Below are 22,825 nucleotides of genomic sequence, written 5' to 3' on the forward strand. Positions count from 1 at the left end.
TTTTTCACAATACAGTAATGAGAATTACTTTATTACTACACACACACACACACACATATTCACAAACTTTTGTGTTAGATGCAATTATTATTTGACAGCACAATTTTTTAGCAAACTGTTATTAAAATAATTTCAATTCATGAGTAATTTAAATGATAAATAATTATAGTAATATTTTTTATTTAATAATAAGGCTTATCAAGGCTTACCCTTCATTTATGCTTATTTTAATGGGAAAATGTTACACCCATAAGGGTTTTTGCCACTGTATCACAGTAATACATATCTAATAAGAATCCAAATTGAGGAAAAATGACAGTTACATGAAAATTTGCACATTTTCTTCACACGATTCATAGTCTAAAGGGGCGTGGCTAGAACCCGCGCGTTACTGAAAGGGGCGGGGTCAGAACAAGCATCTTGTAAGGGAGGGGCGGAGTCCGAGAGAGAGAGAGCGCGCAGGGGAGAGAGAGCGCGAAGGGGGGGGTGGGCGTGTCCATGACGTCAGCCTCCATCTCTCCTCAGCGCGCACAGCTGTGGTTTCTCCGGAGCGGAGCTTGAAATCAGACGCGCCGAGCGAGACGCAGCGCTATCCGGGGGATTTAAACCGTTATTCGCCGCCGTCCACACCCGGAGCTCTCTCTATCTCCTTGGATCTGCCCTCTCCTTGGATTATTATCGTTATTTATTCCTCCGCGCGATGCTCACGAAGATGTAAGGGGCTTTTTGCGCGTGCAGAATCGGGGAGAACACAGGGACGCGCTCGTTAAAACAAGGTAAGAGCAGTTGAAATGTGACAGCAGCCACTTTGTTTGAATGTCGGCGTTGAGTGGAAATGAAACGCCCGTTTTTGCCCACTTCATCTGAAGTGTGGGGATATTCCGAAGCGCGTGGAGAAGGTGGTGCCCAGTGCGCAGTTTGCGCTCCAGACGCGTTTTGCGCATTAAGAATAAAGTCCATTTTGGTGCGTCTCAAGACTTTACAGCGCGTTTCCCTGTTTGATTTGCCAGCCGAAGTCCGCGGGACAGTCATCCTCCCCTCCAGAGCCCGAAGCCTCGCTTGTGTAAACTGAGAATTGATGCGCGTGCCAGCCTCTTATATCTGATTTCAAGCACGGGAACGTGTTGAGCACAGCACATTTCAAATGAAACTAGTGCTGTGCGTCCGATTTGACTGATGCGATCTTCCAGGAGATGCAGTTCAGCAATGCCCACCTGCTGAAACCCGCGGGATAAATGAGCATAATCAGTGTTTGCTGGCGTCTCGGGAGATGATTTCATCTCCAAAGTAAGAGACGCGCGTCTTCAAGCGCAGGTGCTTTACATTTCAGGGATGACTTATGAATATCCGAGTTTTAGAAATCAAAACTGGGAAAAATGGTGTGCATATTATATGTTTTATGGTTGTCAATATGAGATGCTCGCTGTGTTTTATTGTGGCTGCACTAAACACTGATATTGAGTAAAGCTGTAACCAAAGACACCGATGGGAACCAATATTCAGAATATGGATTTTCTTTTGCATCCCTCCAGTCTTAAATATGTGGATAGCAGTGATATGATTTATGAATCAGTGTGTGAGGTCATTTCATTCTGCTCTCTGTGTTTAATATTTCATGACGGGTGGATTTGTATTTTTGCACAGTAATGGACATGCCGTCTCGGAGTGGTGTGGTTTACAGTGGGTCCGATGGGAACGGTGTGTGTGTGCTGCATTTGCATAAAACGAGGCTTGACAGTGGAGAAATCCAAAGCCACACCCCTTTATGGACTTACATTCACATCTCAAGTCAAATGCACTGCGCTTGACTGAATGAGAAGGTTTGTTCAGTGTTAACGTGTGTCTCTCTAAAGCGACTCCACAGGTAAAACTCAACGCAGAAGGATTTCCCTGCTGTTTGTTCCCGAGCTCTCGCCGTTTGTCGTCTTCCGCCCGAGGAGCTCGTTTGGCTTCCCTGCAGGACATCTCGGTCCATTTATAGTCTGCGGGTCAGCGCCAGCGGCTGAATCCAGTGCACTTGTTTTGCAGTTTCACAATATAGCAGTCGGGTTTGTCTTTTGATTTGCGTCTAGTTCTCCCGGCAGCAAAGTGGGATAAGTACCTGTCATTCCTTATGTATGAAAATGCTTGTCGTCCCTGCATGAATGGGCATTGTGTTATTTACGCAGGGCTCCCAGGGGCCCTCTATCGCTCCAGATCAAACCGCTCATATCTACAGCCAGGGCCGTAACCATGTCTTACACACAATGGTGTTTTGCCTGGGGAATGGGGGGGTCGTATTGGTCTTATTGGTTTATTTAAAGGAATTAAAGGATTAAATATTGTCAAATATTAAATGTGTTGCTTAATGTATCTTACGACGCACTCTTTCACTGCTTTGCGTTGGAATTCGCACTAACTGTAAGCCCTGCCTTCTTTGATCTGATTGGCCGTCTCACTCATTCTGGGGGGGGGGGGCGATTTAGCCATTTCTAATCCCTCAGTGCCTATGGTGGTTACTTACGGCCGCAGTGAACCGCACTGTAATAAAAAAAAGTTGCTGCCTTAAATTTAAGTACAATCAGCTTGGATATTTAAGTCATTTCAACTTAAATTTACAGCGATGAAAGGGCCCGCGCACATGCACCGCCACCCGGTGGCCTGAGGAAAACAGTGAATAGTGGGCCACATGCGTTTAAGCGGGTAAATATAGGGGAAATATGGCAAAGGCACTTCAATGTGCCACACTTCCTGCTGCCAGAAGGTGGCGCTATGACTATAACTGAATATTGGCATGTAGAGTCTTCAGGTTAGGATCAAACATGTGAAGTTTGGGGCAGATCGGATATTGTATGTTTTATGGCGAAACATCGAACTTTGTGAGGCCGCCACGGACACGGCCTCCAGCGAAAATGCATGATTTTCTTAATTTAACGTCGCAAAGGCCTTTAGATTAGACTGACCAAATATGATGTTGATCTGGTTAAATCTCTAGGAGGAGTTCGTTAAAGTACAACTTCTGGAAATGGGGAAAATTTGCAACAGTTTTGCATAGAAAATTCCAAATATCTGACTTCCTGTTGGTTTTCAGATTTCGTACCAGGAGACTTTTTTGTAGGTATTGGGCTGTTACATGTGTCTACCGAATTTCATACCTGTACGTGAAACATAGCGGGAGGGGCACTTAGTTGAAATGTTGTAGATGACGCAATGGAGCCATTTTCTGAAACGTCTGGAAATGGCAAAAACTGCAAGAATGTTGCAGAGAAAATTCAAAATATCTCACTTCCTGGTGGGTTTTCAGATGTTGCTCCCAGAGACTTTTTTGTAGGTCTTGGGCGGTTACACATGTGTACCGAATTTCATACTCATACATGAAACATAGCTCGAACGGCGCTTAATTAAAATTTTGTAGGTGGCGCTGTTGAGCCATTTTGCCACGCCTAATTCTGAAACCAATAACAGATGTACATTTTTGCCACTTCTGACGCGTGTGCAAAGTCTCATGAGTTTTCGAACATGTTTAGCCTCTCAAAAATGCGATTCATCTGGGAGAAGAAGAATAAAAGGCTAAGCAAATACAATAGGGTCCTCACACCATCGGTGCTCAGGCCCTAGTTACATTAAACTACCTTAAAGGAACTAAAATAGGCTCATTTTCCAGCTCCCCTTGAGTTAAACAGTTGGGTTTTACCGTTTTCAAATCCATTCAGCCGATCTCCGGGTCTGCCGGTAGCACTTTTAGCATAGCTTAGCATAAACCATTGAATCTGATTGGACCGTTAGCATCTCGCTCAAAAATGACCAAAGACTTTCGATATTTTTCCTATTTAAAACTTGACTCTTCTGTAGTTACATCGTGTACTAAGACCGACGGAAAATTAAAAGTTTTCTAGGCCGATATGGCTAGGATCTAAACTTTGCTGCTGTCCCATGAGTGCAGCGGCGCAATGATATAACACAGCGCCTGAAAATAGTCCCCAGCGCTCTCTGTGTAAGCAGGTTGTCATGTTGACGGAAGTTAGCCTATATTCAGGCGCTGTGTAAAATCATTGCGCCGCTGCAAATAGGAAAAATATTGAAACTCTTTGGTCATTTTTGAGCAAGATGCTAACGGTCTAATCAGATTCAATGATCCATGCTAAGCTATGCTAAAAGTGCTACCGCCAGACCCGGAGATCAGCTGAATGGATTCTAAAACGGTAAAACTCAACTGTTTAACTCTAGGGGAGATGGAAAATGAGCCTATTTTCAAAAAAAGACGGAACAAAGCTGCTAGTATTTTCTAAAAGGAGCAATGTATCATTTATTCATTCATTCATTTTGAATTCAGTGAAAATGCTGTCATTGTTATGTAATACCCTCAACCCATATTTTACGCCAAACTTACGTAAGAAAATGGACTATAATTATTAAATTCTACCAAATTATTATTGTACTGAAGTGTTTGTTAACTCGAAGAGCAACTATTTATTTATGCGCTTTGGGATATCACGTAAAAAGCGCTGGATGGAAATGAGTAGAAAAACCTAAGGTGGATCATTGTTTTATCTGATAATAAGTGCATAAACTACGATGGAAACACGTTGACTGAATAAACCCCTCATACACCCCATGGGACTTCACCTCAGCGGAGGCTGTGATTGGATAACTCGATTAGCCAGTGGCCCAATGGCATCGCAGAATCTCAGATGTTGGTTTGGTCATTCTGTCATTCTTCCCCGATTGCAGCAACTTCCCTTTTTATTAGGGATGCATGATAAATCGGTCACCATATCGATATGTTAGTTTTAATGTTATTGGTCCAATACGAAGATTTGTCCGATAAATTAAAGCTGATAAATAATGTATTATTTCCTTCAGCTGAGACACTTCAGATGCGCACTGTTCACCATGATGGGTTTGAATTGCTTGAAATATGATTAGAATTACTTCAAAAAAGAGTGTCATATCAGCTACATAAAACTATTATGAGAACATCATAATTGTGTGTTTGGGACATGGATTTAATTGAGAGACTTTTGTTTTTGTAATCAGGCTCTCAAAAATTATATTACAAAATGGATTTAGATTTATCGGCCAATATATCGGTTATCGGCTTTCAAATATAAAGAATCGCTATAATATCGGCCAATATATCGGTTATCGGCTTTCAAATATAAAGAATCATCGGTTATCATATCGGCCAATATATCGGTTATCGGCTTTCAAATATAAAGAATCATCGGTTATCAGTATCGGACAAAAAGTTTCATATCGGTATTCATTTATGAATTCTATCTTGAATATTTTCAGTAAATAACGACTTAAATTTTGGTTGGTTCCTCACACATATCTGATGTTTTACTTATGAATATAATATCTAGGAATGCACGATATATCGGCCATCATATCGGTATCGGCCAATATATGTTCATTCTTAATGTTATCATCCTGATATGAAATTTTGGCCGATAAATAATGTATTATTTCCTTCAGCTGAGACACTTCAGATGCGCACTGTTCATCATGATGGGTTTGATTTGCTTGAAATATGATTAGAATCACTTCAAAAAAGAGTGCAGGTCTGTCATATCGGCTACATAAAATTATGAGAACATCATAATTGTGTGTTTGGGACATGGATTTAATGGAGATACTTTTGTTTTTGTAATCAGGCTCTCAAAAAATATATAAAAAATGGATTTAGATTTATCGGCCGATATATCGGTTATCGGCTTTCAAATATAAAGAATTATCGGTTGTCGTATCGGACAAAAATCGGTGCATATCGGTCTATTTTCAGTTAATAACAACTTAAAGTTTGGTCGATTCCTCACACATATCTGACATTTCACTTATAAATATAATATCTAGGGATGCACGATATATCGGCCACCAAGGAAAGTTGGCCATTAGTAGAAGTGACCGTTGACCATAAACGTACACTGGATCAAACTGGCTACTTCACTTTTTCTGTTTAAATGATGTTGAAGTGTTTGGGTCATGGCTTTTAGATGGGATTTAGATTAATTGGCCGATATATCGGTTATCGGTTTTCAAATATAAAGAATTATCGTTATCAATATTGGCCAAGATTTTCATATCGGTGCTTTTTGTTACCCAGGAAGTGATGATTTTGTTCTCTTGAACTCATGGGATGGAAACACTGCTTTTTTTCCCCACAAATGTTTTATGCCATGTTCCCATTGTGCGGATGAGTTAAATTCACAAATTTGGATGAAACATAGCTAATGTCATATGGCACTCAACCCATATTTTATGAAAAAAATGACATATTTGCCTGAACAATTGTGCTGTCAAATGATATATCGCGATTAATCGCATACAAAATAAAAGTTTGTTTACATAAAAAGTGAGTGTATGTACTGTGTATAATTAGTAGTAGTTTAACATAATATTAAATATATTAATAGGTCAAAAAGTAAATATATTTTTGTTAATGTATTTTAATCAATTTCAAAGTAATTTATTTTTAATATATCTTAAATTCAATTCATTTAATTCTGAAATATATATATATATATATAATATATATATATTATATGTGTCTCGACTCTAGATTAGTTTGTCAGACCTTCAGCGCGTGAGTGATTTCAGGAATATTGTGATCTGTTCTCGTATCCCAGCAGCCCTTGTTGTGTGAAGACGGATGGTCTGTGTTTGCGGAGCCGCTGATAAGGATGAGCGCTTTTCATGAGCTCTTAAAGAGCGGCGCTCGCCTCCGTGAATCCATGACACTACCTGCTGTAAAATACCCACTTAATGACCAGGCAGAGAGGATTATGGGCCGTGAAACACTCACACGCGTGTCCTAAGAGTCGACGGAGCTGAATATGCTTTATTATCATAGGCTACAGCAACATGTTCTCATTCACTCTTCATACCCTAATGCTTGCACCAAGTCTTCGTTTTGATGATTTGCACAAATATATTTAACACCCGAGACTGTATTTAAAAATAATGCACAATAAATTATTATTTTAAATCTTATTTTATTTTATTATGATGACACGATATATTTTAGAAACGAGATTTCAATTGTATTCTCTATTTTATACAATTAGAGGATCTAAATTATTTTATTCTAATTTATTTTATGAGAATATTTATGTATTTTAAAAACAAGCTATCTAAATTTTATTTTTAAATTATTACAAAATGATCTAAATCATTTTATTTTTGTTTTATGATTGTATGTATATTTATGTATTTAAAAAAAAGACATCTACATTTTATTTTATATTCATTCAGAAAATCTAAATCATTTTATTTTTTAATGATTATTATATTTATACCGTTTATAAATGTTTTTATTTATGTTTTATATTTATGTACTTTAAAACTAGATCAATTTTATTTTTGTTTAATTTGTTTTATTTTAATTTATGATTTTCATACATTTATATTTACATACTTTGAAAACGAGATATCTATATTATTTAGTTGAATTTTTACACAATTAGAGGGAAATATATTATATTTATATTAGGGCTGTCAAAAAGATTAATCGCGATTAATCGCATCCAAAATAAGTTTGTGTTTACATAATATATGTGTGTGTACTCTGTTAATTATTTTTTATATATAAATACACACACAAGCATGTATATATTTAAGAAAAAAATATTATTTTTATATATAAAACATTTATATTTATATATATTATAGATTATATAAATGTATATACATGCAAATATTTCTTAAATATATACATGAATGTGTGTGTATTTATATATATAAATAATAATTAACAGCGTACACACACATATATTATGTAAACACAAACTTTTATTTTGCATGCGATTAATCGCGATTAATCTTTTGACAGCCCTAATTTATATACTTTAAAAATGAGAGCTCAGTTTTATTTTATTTTTATACAATTAGAGGATCTAAATCTTTTTGTTTTAGTGTTTTTTTTATTATAATAAATTATAAAAATATATATATATATTTATACTATTTTAAAAAGTAGAAAAATATTTATAATTTTTTTTTTTTTGATCTCATCTTATCTTATCTATTTTATTTTATGTAATTTTATTTATTCAGTGTTCCAAATCTGTTCGGATTTAACCAGCTACCAGGATGCACAGTGTTTGTAATGTACACTTATTGAATCGCACAGGCAAAAGTTCAGGGTTCCTCAGTTTCTCAGTGGCCGCTGTATGCGAGTACCACAGCCTTTGTGTGCAGTGTATGTGAAGAATGTGCTTTTACACTAGTATGAGCTGACTGTAAAGAGGCTGGGCTCTTATACTCGGACCCCCCGCTTGTCCGTAGCAGAATTTAGCCTTTGCTAGCGTTTCCAGGAAGGCTTCAGCCTTTATGCGCTGGAGCCTGACACTTTAATGGGTTTGATGTGTACCTGCGCTCACACAGGGGCCCTGCAGGAAGCAACGCGTGCATATAAAAGAATGATGGGCTTAGTTTTGGTTTGGTTTCACATTGCAATTATGCGAGCGCACTAAAGAACTTTACATGACACACTTGCGTCCACTCGTCATCTTCTATGTGGGCGGCATCTGGACATTGATTGGTTTGTAAACGGACGTGTGTCTGACGTCAGGAGTGAATGAACGGACGCATATCGTTGCTACTATTGAAAAGCGCGACTATTTTTTATTTGTTACGTTTAAAAGTGGACATTTCAAGCTTTATATACACATATTTCTCATGTTTGTGAGACGAGTAGCTGCCAAGTTTAGGTTTATTTGAGACGCACTCCAGCCCAGCTAACACACGGCGTAACAGTTACGTAATTTATTCAGACTTTTTGGTAATTTCATGACTTACCAACTGACAACGTAGTCTCAACGTCGTTTGTCTGTAATTTCCTTACCATAAAATTACCTTCTCACAACCTTGTCAGTACGATCTCTGGACTTGACAAGATTACCAACAACGTTCCAGATACGTACTCCACACGTAATATTATGACTCAATGACAACATAACTACAACGTTGCATGCCTGTAACATCATTACCATCAAATTACCAACACACAACGTCGCCAGTACGATCTCCTAACATTATTAGATAACCAAGGACGTCCCAGATACGTACTAAATTCGTAATATATTGGTAATTCCATGACTTACTGGCTTCATAAATGCAACATCACCTGCTCGTAATTTCATTACCATCATTTGCAGGTTCTTTATTTTCTGATTTATTATGTTCTTATCAGAATTTGCTATTTAAACTGTGTAATCAAACGTCAGACACAAGATTGAAATTCCCTTTAAGTAAAATTTTCCTTTTCAACAATTAATTAAATCTTTTTATATACAGTGACGTGACCAGCGCGTGCCTCCACAACTGAAGAGTGCGCGCCACACAGCGCGCGCACACATTAGGCAATATTATTATTATTAACAATAGTAATTTTTTCTGGGGTGTTAAACTTTTTATTACATAATATTTTATAGAAAACTTTGGAATAATGACAGACATGGCCTGTCTACATCTAACAGATCAACCGATACAGAATGAGAACGCGCTTGCCATGGTGGCCGTTGAGAGTTGCCATGGTAACCGTAAACACAAACAGAAACAGCTGGAGAGGACTATAGATATACTACAGCATGTCTGCCTATTGAAAAATAAATAATTATAAAAATTACCAACTGATTACCAACACACAACTATTGATCCGTGACGTTGCCACTACGTTGCAGTTACTAACTGGCAACGTTACAAAGTTACGTTGTGACAACGTATCCGGAAATTTCACTTTTCCAGTTGCCACAACGTAACTAGTTACGTCACCGTCACATAAATACACACACATTCATGTATATATTTAAAAATATTTGCATGTATACTGTATATACATTTATATAATCTATTATATATATAAATATAAATGTTTTATATATAAAAATAAAAAACATTTCTTAAATATATACATGCTTGTGTGTGTATTTATATATAAATAATAGAGTACACACACATATATTATGTAAACACAAACTTTTATTTTGGATGCGATTAATCGCGATTAATCTTTTGACAGACCTAATTTAAACATAAACAGGAACTTCCTGTAAATGTTCTGAAAGTACGAACCATACAGAAAATGCTTTCACACTAGAAACGAACCGAACCTTTGTTCAGTTTAATCCGGACCGAGACGACCTCTTTTCGTCGGACCAGATTTCGTCTGTTTGGTCCGGACCGTGGTCAGGGGAGGTTTCACACCTGTAATTTTGATTCGGACCAAACTGAAAAGTCCGAAAATCCAGACCAAACAAGGTAGGTGTGAAAACAGCCTTAAAGGGTTAGTTCACCCAAAAATGAAAATTCTGTCATTAATTACTTACCCTCATGTCGTTCGACACCCGTCAGACCTCCGTTCATCTTCAGAACACAAATGAAGATATTTTAGTGTAAATCTGATGCTCTGAAAGGCCTCCATTGGCTCAATTCCATTGGCACGGTTCACTCTCAAGACCCTTAAAAGGTTCTAAAGACGTCGTTACAAAGTCCATCTCACTAAAGTGGTTCTACAATAACTATGAATCGGCGAGAATAGTTTTTGTGCGCAAAAAAACCCTAAATAACGACCTATATAGTGATGACGATTTCAAAACACAGCCTCATGAAGCTTCGAAGCGTTATGAATCAGTGAGTCGAATCATGATTCGGATCGCGTGTCAAACCGCCAAACTGCTGAAATTTGGCGATTCAAACTGCTGAATCGACTCACTGATTCATAACGCTTCGAAGCTTCATGAGGCCGTGTTTTGAAATCGTCATCACTATGTAAGTCGTTATTTAGGGTTTTTTTGCGCACAAAAACTATTCACGCCCATTCATAAAGTTATTGTAGAACCACTGTAGTGAGATGGACTTTGTAACGACGTCTTTAGTACCTTTTAAGGGTCTTGAGAGTGTAAAGTGCCATTGTGCCAATGGAGGCCTTTCAGAGCCATCAGATTTACACTAAAATATCTTCATTTCTGTTCCGAAGATGAACGGAGGTCTGACGGGTGTCGAACGACATGAGGGTGAGTAATTAATGACAGAATTTTCATTTTTGGGTGAACGAACCCTTTAATGAAAGGCAAGCATTTTCTTTTGTCTGTAGAGTAGCCGCCGAACATGAAGCGCTAGTTTGACTTCCTCCAGAGGGCGTGTTGTGTTAAAACGTGTTTAATGTGTGTGTGACTCATGGTAAAGGTCAGCTGGAGAGCGGGTCAGCTGGAGACGGACGGACGGATGATCCCGAGCCTCCCACCGACCCGTGTTCACACTGAGCACTTAGACGGCGCCGCTGGAGGGGGAGGCTCGTAAAGCTCGAAGGTCACCTCAACATTTCATCCGTCTTCCCGCCTCGCGGAGATCATTCTCCCGACGAGGTCTCCTGAGGTTAATGCATCTGGACAAACAGAGGAAGACGATGTTCGCTTGTTCCCTTCCGTCCTGTCGTCTGCAGTGTTCGTCGTCTGCCATGAATGATTCATCTGCGCTCATGTATAATTGAGTGAAGGCAGGCAGTGGCTCTTCCGCCGGTGTGTGTAGTTTCATCCACTTTTTACATCTTTATTTTCTCTATTGTGGGATAATCCGATCAGGATGCATGAGATTGCCATATGGGCTCGGCGACCGGGGTTAGTGTGTGTGATGGGAGAATCACAAAGGCTTAGGCGTCCCACTCTTCTAAAGCATTAGAGCCACAAATCCCGACGTTTTGTTTGGTAAAGTATTATCTGGCATAAAAGTATCCTAGCTAGTTTTAAACACATTGAGTGTCTGTGCCCTTATATATACACACCGATCAGTCATAACATTATAACACTGATGATCTCTGTTAGTGGGTGGGATATATTAGGCAGCAAGTGAACATTTTGTCCTCAGAGTTGATGTGTTAGAAGCAGGAGAAATGGGCAAGCGTAAGGATTTGAGCGAGTTTGACAAGGGCCAGATTGTGACGGCTAGACGACTGGGTCAGAGCATCTCCAAAACTGCAGCTCTTGTGGGCTGTTCCCGGCCTGCAGTGGTCAGTCTCTATCAAAAGTGCTCCAAGGAAGGAACAGTGTAGGGGTGCACGATATTCACAAAAATGTGATATATCGATATTAATTTCGATATTTTTAAACCTATGTAAAATTACAAAAGTTACGGAAAACGCATCAAAATAGATTACAATAGGATAAAAGGATGTAAATAGATACAACACAAGGGTTATTTCAACTGACTGTCCTATTGGACTGGTACAACATGAATAAATAAATAATAATCATGTCTGGTTGTACAGTAGGGATGCAACAATACAGTAAGTCCACGGTTCAATACATGCCTCGCTTTTTAACCACGTTTTTGGTACTGATGGCTTGTCACATCAGTTTTTTGCTATTCTATTCTTTGCCGACAGGAACAGCAAGAGTTATTAATATTTTTTTTATAAATATTTTTTTTTATTGCAATACTCTTTTTTTTATTTTACTTAAAAGACTTGGAAAAACCTTACTTAAAGGGTTAGTTCACCCAAAAATGAAAATTCTGTCATTAATTACTCACCCTCATGTCGTTCGACACCCGTCAGACCTCCGTTCATCTTCAGAACACAAATGAAGATATTTTAGTGTAAATCTGATGCTGAGAAAGGCTTCAGATAGGCCTCCATTGGCATTCAGTACATTCACACTTCCAAGACCCATAAAAGGCACTTAAAACGTCGTTACAAAGTCCATCTCACCACAGTGGCTCTACAATAATTTTACGATGCGACGACAATAGTTTTTGTGCGCAAAAAAAAATCAAAATAACACCTTTATCCAACTTGTTCTTGCCTTCCGTGTGTGCCTCCACGACGCATGCGTGAGAATATGACGTAGATCCGGCGTTCGGACACATGACCCAGAAGCGATTTGTTTACAAGCAGAGGAAGACGCGCGTGTCTAAGCTGTTGAATTCTACATTGATCGTGCTTTAGGTCTCCGCGTAGTTCTCAAATGGGACTAAAGTGTGCATTTCATGGATTCCCGAACCCCGGCGCTACGTCATATTCTCGCGCATGCGTCGTGGAGACACACACGGAAGACAAGAACAAGTTGGATAAAGGTGTTATTTTGATTATTTTTTTTGCGCACAAAAACTATTGTCGTCGCATCGTAAAATTATTGTAGAGTCACTGTGGTGAGATGGACTTTGTAATGACGTTTTAAGAGCCTTTCATGGATCTTGGAAGTGTGAATGTACTGAATGCCAATGGAGGCCTATCTGAAGCCTTTCTCAGCATCAGCTTTACACTAAAATATCTTCATTTGTGTTTGAAGATGAACGGAGGTCTTACGGGTGTCGAACGACATGAGGGTGAGGAATTAATGACAGAATTTTCATTTTTGGGTGAACTAACCCTTTAAAACTCGAAACTTAACTTAAAAAAACCCTTGTACACATTCCTAGTGTATAGTATAATATAAAACAAATATATATAAAGATTTACAGTGGCAGCTCAGAGCGGTACAGCATGAAAGTGTATGAATAAATGTAAAATTAAAGAGAGAGTTCGCTCAAAAATGAAAATTCTGTCACCGGTTACTGGCACTCAAGTTGTTTTACACCTGAATAAAGTAATTTCTTCTGTTGGACATAAAATATATTTTGAAGAATGTTGGAAACCAAACAATTGCTGGTCCCCATTGAAGGAAATAATAATATGGAGGTCAACGGCTACCATCAGCTGTCTGGTGTTCAACAGAAGAAATTAATACAGGTTTGAACAACATTAGATGAGTAAATAATGACATTATTTGAGAGAGAGAGGGGCGAGTAGGAGGGAATAGATCTGATAAAGAATGTATATACAGTGAAACGCGTCTCATTTTGTCATAAACAAAATATTGCAGAATTATCGCGAGACTTACGATATAATATCTGGCAACGTGAAATCGCGATAACGATATTGAATCGATATATCGTGCACCCCTAGAACAGTGGAGAACCGGCCACAGGGTCATGGGCGGCCGAGGCTCATTGATGCCCGTGCGGAGCGATCAAACAGACGAGCTACTGGAGCTCAAACTGCTCAAGAAGCCTGGTCTGATGATCACGTGTTCTTCTACATCACCGATAACTGATATTTGGCTTTGACCTTCTCCTCATTCCTGAAGGTCAAGCGGCTCCTGTCACTCGACAAGACAATAAAAGTCTTCCTGAGAGTTGTTTTCCGCTCCGTGTTGGTGTCAGGAGTAAATGAAGGTGTGGACAGCGGATGAAGCCGCTCTGACGGACATCAGCCGTTATTGATCAGGGAGATTCAGAACACGGGCCGCCCCGCATCACTGTCATCTTCCCATAATCCCTTTCACCTCGTATCGTATCCGAGCCGTTCTGCACCTCACAATCCCCTGTCTAGTCTTGGGATATATGCACATTATGGCCTTATCTGCTTAGTGTAAGATCTGGACACATCTGTACTCACAGGGAGCCATTTTATCATGACATATTTAACACACGATGCTCAGCATGAGCTCAGGCTCAATTTAAACTGTAAGAGGGGGAAGCGCATAAAAACATGTTTCACGCAAATACCTATACATATATACAATTGAATATGAATTTAAAAAAATATTTGTATTTATTAATAACAATTTCTCTCTCAAATTGTCAATGAAATGCAGGATTTTTATTACCTTTTTTTTATAAATTTGTATTCTTTTTTATATATATATAATTTTTCACGTTTTTTGTGTATATTTATGTGTTTATTAATTTATTTATGAACAAGTTAATAAATAAAATTGGCAATATAGTCATTGTATTTAATTTGTAATAATGTATGAAATTAATTTCCTAATATTTAATTTTTCTTTATTATGGTGTATATAAAAATATATTAAATGTTTTTTTTTAATATTATTTGTTTAATGTAATTTTTTTTGTTTTGATTTCTTTTTTATATGTGCTTGTTTTGTCTGCGTTTATTTATTTAAAAATTAAATGCCTTTATTTTCTATTTGAGTTTATAAATTGTATTTGTCAAATTTCTCTCCCAAATTGTCAATGAAATGCAAAACATTTTTTTAATATTATTTGTTTAAAATATAATTTCTTTTGTTCTTGATATTTGATATTTGATATTTGTGTGTGTGTGTGTGTGTGTGTGTGTGTGTGTGTGTGTGTGTGTGTGTGTGTGTGTGTGTGTGTGTGTGTGTGTGTGTGTGTGTGTGTGTGTGTGTGTGTGTGTGTGTGTGTGTGTGTGTGTGTGTGTGTTTATTTATTATATTAGAGTAAGGAAATGAAATATGACCTGGACATGGACGTTAGCGGTTTCGTTTCTTCTCGTGTCCAAGCGGTTTTCTTTTGGTTTCCACATTTTCATCGGCTTTCTGTTTCTGCTAATTCTCTTTGCTCCGTTAGTTTCCTGCTCTATTAGCGGCAACAGCGTGTTTTTCCCCTGTTGGGTCCTAATGGGTTAGCGTTAGCAAGCACACAAGCGTAGCCGTGATCTCAGTCACTAAAATCAGCATTGGACACACTGATTCAATTCAACCAAAGCAAAACACAACTCAAAGCTGAAGAAAAAAACAAACCCAAGTGATTTTTGTGAAGTGTCAAGGTAAACTGCCAGCTCATTTGCATTTTAAGCAGCGCAGCGTTCTTTAATTGAGTCAGTTTATCAGCACAGTTTAATAGCGCTAATTTTACTTACACATGGGAACGCTTAAACAGACACTGTGTGTTTTCCTGGAGTATTTAGGGAGGAATGTGAGGAATTTGGCCGCTCACCCGGTATCAGGTTGTGTTGTGTTTCCCAGGTGCGCAGCGGACAGAGATTTGGGAGCCGGCCAGCGTCGGCTGGTGGAGATGAGGACGTGTCAACGGGGCGCTCGCTCTTTCTCACGGCTCGCTGTAAATGAATACACAGCATCATTTTGCCCGTATAGGTCATGTGAAATCACAACTGACACTATTTACTTCCCTAAAACTCGTTTTCTGATGGATAAAATCAAGTCATGCCCCTTTTCCCCATGTTGAATATCCAGTTTCACGTCATGTGACAGAAGTAAAACGGTCTGTGTTAGATGTAGTTCAGCTGAGAACTCTTATAGTATTATCTTATTTATTCCCTTTCTTGCACCAAAATAAGCCACGTTAGAGTATTTTTACCCTCGTTTTGACTTTCAGTTGCTGAGAAAGACCAGAGCGCAACAGTCAGGTTCTGGTAGTAAAAACTCTCATTCTGTTCCTCCATTGGGAAATTGATTTTTAACGATATCTTGTAAACCTTTAAAGACAGCCATACTATTAACAATGGTGTTTGCTTGTTGAAACTGTCAGCCCACATTCATTTTATGTTGTGTTTAAAAGCAGAATTCCTGGTGAAAAACTACATTACCCATGATGCTGTGCAGAAATTTCACCAATCAGAGAGTCGAAACAAGCAAAATGCGCCAAAATAGCTTGTTAGCTCCGCCCACTCCCATGAAGCACCACAAATTATGTAATCGAGTCAATCTCTCTACACTCTCAAAATACTTAAATATTTGAATATATATGCATGTTTTGCAAAAAACTTAAAATACATTGTTTTTAAATATATTTTCCTCACTAAAGCCGGTAAGTGCACAGTCTTGTAGCTACATAGTTTTGGGGAAAGTTACTTTTAAAAGTAATGCATTACAATTCCCTAAAAAAGTAACTAATTTAGTTACTTAGTTACCTTTTATGGAAAGTAATGCGTTACGTTACTTTGGCGTCTGCATTATTTCAGCTTATTCTAAAATCATTGTGTTTAAAAGCAGAAATCCTGGTGAAAAACTACATTACCCATGATGCTGTGCAGGAATTCCACCAATCAGAGAGTCAAAACAAGCATAATGCGCCAAAATAGCTTGCTAGCTCCACCCACTCCCACTAAGCACCACGAATGATATAATCGAGTCGATCTCTCTACGCTCTCAAAATACTGAATTATTTTTATATATGCATGTTTTGCAATAAACTTAAAATACATTGTTTTAAAATATATAATTACCTCACTAAAGCTGTTAAGTACACAGTCTTGGGGAAAGTTCCTTTTAAATGGAATGCGTTACAATATATCCCTAAAAAATTTACTAATTGAGTTACTTAATTACCTTTTTTGCGTCTGCATTATTTCAGCTTATTCTTAAAATGATTGTGTTTAAAAGCAGAATTCCTGGTGAAAAACTACATTACCCATGATACTGTGCAGAATCTTCCACCAATCAGAGAGTCGAAACAAGCAAAATGCACCAAAATAGCTTGTTAGCTCCGCCCACTCCCATGAAGCACTGCAAATTATATAATTGTGTCGATCTCGCTACGCTCTCAAAATACTGAAATATTTTAATATATATGCATGTTTCGCAATAAACCTAAAATACATTGTTTTTAGAAATATTTCACTCACTAAAGCCGTTAAGTACACAGTCTTGGGGAAAGTTACTTTTAAAAGTAATGCGTTACAATATATCCCTAAAAAAGTAACAAAATTTAGTTACTTAGTTACCTTTTATGCAAAGTAATGCGTTACGTTACTTTGATGTCTGCATTTTTTCAGCTTATTCTAAAATTGTGTTTAAAAGCAGAATTCCTAGTGAAAACTACATTACCCACGATGCTGTTCAGAAATTCACCAATCAGAGAGTCGAAACGAGCAAAATGCGCCAAAATAGCTTGTTAGCCACGCCCACTCCCATGAAGCACTGCAAATGATGTAATCGAGTCAATCTCTCTAAGCTCTCAAAATACTGAAATATTTGAATATATATGCATGTTTTGCAATAAACCTAAAATATATATTTTTTAAATATAGAAATACCTCACTAAAGCCGTTAAGTACACAGTCTTGGGGAAAGTTAATTTTAAAAGTAATGCATTACAATATATCCCTAAAAAAAGTAACTAAATTTAGTTACTTAGTTACCTTTTATGGAAAGTAATGCGTTACGTTACTTTGGCGTCTGCATTATTTCAGGTTATTCTAAAATCATTGTGTTTAAAAGCAGAATTCCTGGTGAAAACTACATTACCCATGATGCTGTGCAGAAATTCCACCAATCAGAGAGTCGAAACGAGCAAAATGCACCAAAATAGCTTGTTAGCTCCGCCCACTCCCATGAAGACACAAATTACGTAATCGAGTCGATCTCTCTACGCTCTCAAAATACTGAAATGTATGCATGTTCTGTAATATACCTAAATTACGTTGTTTTTAACTATATTTCCCTCACTAAAGCTGTTAAGTTACTTTTTTAAGTAATGCTTAACAATATATGGCTAAAAAAGTAACTAATTGCGTTACTTAACTTAACTTGTAAAGTAATGCGAAATGGGAAAAAAGTAAAATGGGAAAGCAAAGTGCGTTACTTTTTGAAAAAGTAACTAAGATACTTGTTACTTTAAAAAGTAATCTGATTACATAACTCCAGTTACTTGTAATGCGTTACCCCCAACACCGCTTGTACCTTTTTGATTTTCAGCTACTTTTTTGCTTCGAATGAAAGTTTGTAGTGTTGTGATTTCAGTTAGTTTGGTTCGTCGCTTATAACGCTTTAACCAAGACTTCCCTATGAATGGAAAAAATGCTGTAGCCAGCGCTGCTGAAAAAGTGGGCGGGCTCTAATGTGCTCTAGGTATTGATAATACATGATATGCAAATGCAGTTGTATGTTAATGAGTTGTGACATCACCGCGAACAAGGTGTTTTTTAGATTCGTTTGGATAGACTGCAGAGAAATACAAAATCCGGTTTCATGATCCCATTAATGAATGAGATTTGATGGATTGCAGTGGCCTGGGAAGCGTTTAGCATGAGCAGTGTCTTGTTCAGTGCATCGTTAGCTTTGTGCTGAGTTGTTTGAGGACAGATGATAAGATCCATTTAAAGGTAATGTTTTTTGTGGCAGTGCTCCGGCAGAGAGGAAGTGACAGAGACTTGCGGTGCTTTATTACTCGCGGGTAAGAGCTTGTGCTTCACTCCAGAGGGAAGAGCTGCTGTTTAATTCATGCGCTGATGCGACATTGTGATTTTGTTAACCAGAGGACGTCTGGAGCATTTGAACAGCTCAGTCTACCACACGTCAGCCGGCTTTAATTAATAGTTAGCCGCAAACCACATGATCATCATCTTAGAGAAGACTGGTATTTTGAGGAAACTGAGCTTTAAGTGAAGTACTTAGATGCTTTTTAGGTTGAATGAGATTGCTGGCTTTATTTATTTATTTTATTTATTAATTCATTCATTTACATAAGTTATTTACATATTTACATTTATGTTTGAATTTGTTATTTATTGCGACTTTTATTTGTATTTTATTTGTTTATTTTTATTTGTTTGTTTATTTATATTTGTACTTATTTGTTTGTTTTTATTTACATCTTTATTTGTTTTTTATTTAGTGTTAATTTTATTAGTATCTATTTTTATTTATTCATTTATTTATCTCATTTATTTATTTTACTTGGATTTATTTGTTAGTTTTTGTTTGTTTGTTTGTTTTATTGATTAATTTATTTACTTATTTGTATTTATGTTTGTATTTATTAATTGTATTTTTATTTATTTATTTGTTTATATTTGTATTTATTTAATTGATTTATTTATGAATTAATTTTATTTATTTACATATTTATATTAGTTTTTTATTTATTGTTATTTTTATTAGTATCTATTTGTTTTATTCGTTTATTTATCTAATTTATTTACATATTTATTTATTTTAGTTGGATTTATTTGTTAGTTTTTGTTTGTTTTATTGATTAATTTATGTAATTTATTTACTTATTTGTATTTATGTTTGTATTTATTAATTTTATTTATTTAATAGTTTTTTTTATTAATAATTTTTTTTTAGGGCTGTCAAAAGAATAATCGCGATTAATCGCATCCAAAATAAAAGTTTGTGTTTACATAATATATGTGTGTGTACTCTGTTAATTATTATTTATATATAAATACACACACATTCATGTATATTTAAGAAATATTTGCATGTATATACTGTATATACATTTATATAATCTATAATATATATAAATATAAATGTTTTATATATAAAATAATATTTTTTTCTTAAATATATACATGCTTGTGTGTGTATTTATATATAAATAATAATTAACAGAGTACACACACATATATTATGTAAACACAAACTTTTATTTTGGATGCGATTAATCGCGATTAATCTTTTGACAGCCCTAATTTTTTTATATTTTATTCATTTTTATTTTATTTATTTACATATTTATATAAAAGATATTTAGTGTTATTTTATCTCTTTTATCTATTCGTTTTATTTATTGCTATTTTATTTGTTTTTTATTTATTTGTATTTATTTATTTTTTATTTAGTGTTATTTTTATTAGTATCTATTTTTATTTATTCATTTATTTATCTCATTTATTTACATATTTATTGATTTTTACTTGGATTCATTTGTTTGTTTTATTTAGTTATTCCTTTATGTAATTTATTTACTTATTTATGTTTGTATCTATTATTTATTTTCATTTGTTTGTTTATATCTGTAATTATTTATTTCATGTTTTATTTATTTATTAATTTATTTTTTATTTACATATTTATTTTTTATTTAGTGTTATTTTTTATTTGTTTTATTTTATTTATTCATGAACTTACTTTTTCTTATCGAATTGTTTATTTTATTGTTTTACTTTTTATTATTATTTAAGCATGTTTTGTAGTATCTAATGAGAATTTATGCCATCAGTGTGTTGTATTGTACTCAGCCCATATATTATAACGTTTTTTTGACGTATTTGCCAGAACGATCTACACCAAGTTACCCAAAAGTACTACATATTGAATATTTTGTTGCTGTTTCTCTTATAGAAGTCTGGTATTGTTTTATGACCTTGCCTTCAGTTTCTGAGGCGTTTTTTGGATGATTCTCGTGTTGGTTGAGCGATAGACGCCACAAGACTGTTTATAATTTAGTTTCGAGCCGCAGCTTCAGAGGGTAGATGTGAAATTTGCACCTCCATTTTTCTTTGGCGTATCATTTCTTCTCATGACTTCCTCTCTTCTTCCCCTCGCATCTATTTGCAGTTCTCTCTGGAGTTTTATTCTCTTTCAGGGCTCACTGGCTTGTCATCTCCCTCGCTGGAGATCTGAAACGTTCTGGATCCTTCCGTTTTAACGAGTCCCAATCAAAACCCGGGGAAATTGGAAGGTGCAGTGAATCGGAAAGCGCTCTAGCGATTCCTTAGCTTCAGAAGCCTTGTCGAAACGAAATCGTAATTATGTAATAGATAAAAGCAGGTGTATGGATGCAGTAATTTCAGTCTGAACTGTTTGTGATTAAGAAGCGTCCCGGATCCTCTGTTCTCGGCACCGGTGGTCTCCCGCTGCGTGTTCCTCTACAAGCCGATACCCTCGTTCACGATACCCGCTATCATTGTTTTCATCCTCAGTGCTGGAGAGCAATTACCAACATCAGAAACCCTGCTGAATATTCATGAGGCCCCACTGTATTATGCAAGTATGCAGAGGAATATGCAAAGCAGTCTGTGGCTACAGTGCAGGTGTGTTCATGTAGAACTTTAGTGTTGAGGAATCTTATCCTATTAGCTGCATAGCAACTCTCAGAACACCTTAGCAACTGCCTAGTAACCGCCTAGCAACTGCATACAGACACCACCTAGCAACACCCTAGGAACTGCATAGCACCTCTTAAAATGCATAGCAACACTTAGCACTTTAGCAACCAACTTGCAATCGCATAGCAATTTTTAAAACACCTTAGCAACACTTAGTACCTGTAAAGCAATTCTTAGAACACTTCAGCAACCACATGGCAACTCTTAGAACACCTTAGCAACACCCTAGAAACCGCATAGCCTCTCTTAGAACACTTTAGCAAGCGCAGACTCTTGTAACACCTTAGAAACCACGTAGAAACACCCAAGCAATCGCACAGCTACTCTTAGAACACTTAGCAACACCCTAGCAACCACATAGCCAGTCTTAGAACCCTTTAGCAAGTGCATAGCAACTCTTAGAAACCACCTAGCAACACATTAGCAACTGCATAGGAACTCTTTGAACACTTACGCAACCACACAGTAATTCTTAGAACACCTTAGCAACACCCTAGAAACTGCATAGCCACTCTTTGAACACTTTAGCAAGCACAAAGCAACTCTTAGAACACCATAGCAACACCCTAGCAACCTCAAAACCACTCTTAGAACACTTATGCAACCACATAGCAACTCTTAGAATACCTTAGCAACACCCTAGAAACTGCATAGCCACTCTTCGAACACTTTAGCAAGCGCATAGAAACTCTTAGAACACCTTAGCAACACCCTAGCAACCGCAAAGCCACTCTTAGAACACTTATGCAACCACATAGCAACTTTTAGAACACCTTACCAACCACATAGCCACTCTTAGAACACCTTACCAACACCTTAGCAACCACACAGCCACTCTTAGAACACTTACGCAACCATATAGCAACTCTTAGAACACCTTACCAACCACATAGCCACTCTTAGAACACATTACCAACACCTTAGCAACCACATAGCCACTCTTAGAACACCTTACCAACACCTTAGCAACCACATAGCCACTCTTAGAACACTTACGCAACCATATAGCAACTCTTAGAACACCTTACCAACCACATAGCCAATCTTAGAACACCTTACCAACACCTTACCAACCACATAGCCACTCTTAGAACACCTTACCAACACCTTACCAACCACATAGCCACTCTTAGAACACTTACGCAACCATATAGCAACTCTTAGAACACCTTACCAACCACATAGCCACTCTTAGAACACCTTACCAACACCTTAGCAACCACACAGCCACTCTTAGAACAC

At 36.9% G+C, this 22,825-nt stretch overlaps 1 protein-coding gene across 1 annotated transcript in view; it reads left to right on the plus strand.

Moving 5' to 3' along the window:
* The first annotated feature begins 526 nt into the window (after positions 1-526).
* ptprsa (protein tyrosine phosphatase receptor type Sa) overlaps positions 527-22,825 on the plus strand; it is a 268,495-nt gene continuing 246,196 nt past the window's right edge. Inside the window, exon 1 of the mRNA XM_079807164.1 lies at positions 527-776. The gene's annotated coding sequence lies outside the window, so the exon portion shown is untranslated. The remainder of the gene's footprint in view (positions 777-22,825) is intronic.

This window comes from Gobio gobio (genome assembly GCF_949357685.1).
Source record: "Gobio gobio genome assembly, chromosome: 24".
Lineage (NCBI taxonomy): Eukaryota > Metazoa > Chordata > Actinopteri > Cypriniformes > Gobionidae > Gobio > Gobio gobio.